Below are 2,490 nucleotides of genomic sequence, written 5' to 3' on the forward strand. Positions count from 1 at the left end.
CAAATTTTTTATCAAAGCAGGATTTTTTTATTTTTATTTTTTTAATTGTGGAAAGTGCTGGAAGTCCTAAGTGTGGAGCAGCCCACCAGCGATGTGTGCTGGCTCCTGAGATGAAGAGAATTTCTGGGTGCTCTCCGTGACCTCAGAGACCTGAATGACACCATCTGAGGATCGACACCCATAGCGTGACAGTGAGCTTATAGGTCAGAGTCTGCCCGAATGTGCTTCTGCTGCAGCAGCAACGCCTCTGTGCTCTTTGCCTGCGTGTCGGTGCTCACTGCCCACACCTCTGCTCCCCTGGGCTGAGCCCTGGCAGGCTGTGCAAAGCAGACCTGTGATAGAATAGTGAGCTGGAAGAGGAGAGATGTGACTGTCCCATGAGTGAAAGAAGCAGCATTACAATTTCTAGGCATGAGCACATTCCCCTGACACAGGAAGAGAAGGAAGGACAGGACAGTGGCATGCGGTGCTCCATGTCGTGACATGTTCACTCAGTCCATGTGCCTTTTTGGGAGCTGAGCACACTCAGGTAGCAGTCTGCCCAATCCGCCAGAAGCTGGGTTCTGCTGGCCCTGTGGTCCATTCAAATGCCTGTTAGGAAGGAGAGAGAGCAAGAAACAGTGTTTGCTGAGAGCTGAATGCTTGTATTCCCCTGGATTCTGCCTCGGAATAATTCTGCTGAAGTGAAAAATGGGTTCGGTTAATCTTAGGTTTAACTGCGGAGGCAGGCCAGCAGAATTGCAACAGAGCATTATGTAGAGCTGAAGCTCTGTGAGAGCCGAACTGCGTACAGTTTTTGAGAGAGCATTCACTGGAGCTCCTGAGCCTTGGTTTTGCTCAAGCCGTACGCACGAGGAGAGCGTGCTGAGTCCCTCGCTGGGCTGTGCAGCTGCAGGCGGCCGTGCAGCAGTGCTCCCGGTCACGTATGGCTGTGCTGAGCAGTGAGAGGTACAGCTTTTATTGGAGAGCACTGTGTGTTTGCTAAAGGTCTCACACAGCCATGGTAACGGCAGCACGGTGTCTCCATGGGAGATGAGGCGCTCACGGAGGCCTGCAGAGCAGGGAGGGGACGGATGCCTTCAGACTGAGCTGCTTGTATTGGAGAACCCAGAACCACTCCTTAGGTTTTGTATTCCCAGCGTTCTGCTAGAAATCCTGCCCGGACGTAGGATGGATGTGAATCTGCATTGCTGTGCTCTGCTTAGCACTCAGCTGGGTCTCTCCTCTCTGGGCAGGGACTGCAGAAGTTAGGGCAGGTCAGCTCCAGGGCCTGAACAGCGTGTCTGCAGGTGTACTGGAGGAGGAGGTAAATGTGTGTGCAGCCATATGTTTGGGTATAGCAAGGTACAGCACCTCTTCTCTGTGTCCGGCTGTGATGGATGTGCTTGTTTGGGTGAAGCTGTGCCCTTCAGAAGTCTGTATCCTAGTGAGTATCCCAGCTCTGATTAAAAACTGCATGCCCTCTCTTACTAGCGTGCCTTGCATAACAAAATAAGTCTGACAGACAGTTGGCTTGCTAATAAGAGCAATTAAGCAGTATGGGGGTTTAGTTTTATGAGAATTTACTGGTAGAACTACAGAATGTTTTATGAAGGTTGTTTCATGCTAATGAGCTGATAGATACTTTGTTGAGGAATGCCATGGAAATCCTTTTGTTGTTTCTTGGCGCAGAAGCCCTGTGCTGTCTTTCCCTGCGAAGGAATTCATTTGGCTCCTTTTTATGACTTATAACTATTTTCATTGTGAACCGTTCACCTCTGAGACCTCGGTGTGGTGGTTCCCCTTGAAGAGCCTCACCAGTGGGACCGTTCCAGTAACTCATCAAAGCCAGCTGAAATACAGCTGTTCCGCCACGCTGCAGTGAGAAGTCAGTCGCAACAAAGGCAAATGATCCTTCTTGCTTGACCTGTGGAGTCTGGCAATACAGCAGCTCCATACTTAGAACTGTCTGCTGCATAGCACGGAGGATCTAGGAGGTACTGTCGTCCCACAGAGATGCTTCCTTCCATTCTGCATGGCTAGTAGGCTCATCAGGAATACGAGTCAAGGCCTGGTGTGATCCCCTGCTGCCATCTTCCAGAGCCGTGTGTTGATGAAGTCCAACACGGGTTATCAGCAAGCTGCTGTTGAGGCATGATTTCCATTAAAAGGAAATATATTGCTGGGAGTATTGCGCTCATAGGTTAATTTGGAGGTAATTTTTGAAGGGAGAGAGCTCATAGGGTGTTGTTGAGTCATCTCTGCAAGCAGCTGAGAAATGGGAGCAATTGGTGAGATAAAGCGTGGACAACTCCTGCAGAACACCAAGAAGTAAACTGTGAAGTAATGCAGTGCATCCCTGAGACCTCAGACAAGGATGACAAACAGGAGGACGGTTTGCAGGGCACGGATTTATCAGAGAGAGAGGCATAAAGAAAACTGTTAGCACAAGCTGCACCTGGAATGGTCAGATCAATATTGACTGATGTGAAAGAAGGGGAAGGAGAATGA

The sequence above is a fragment of the Lagopus muta genome, chromosome 11 (genome assembly GCF_023343835.1).
Source record: "Lagopus muta isolate bLagMut1 chromosome 11, bLagMut1 primary, whole genome shotgun sequence".
Taxonomy (NCBI): Eukaryota; Metazoa; Chordata; class Aves; order Galliformes; family Phasianidae; genus Lagopus; species Lagopus muta.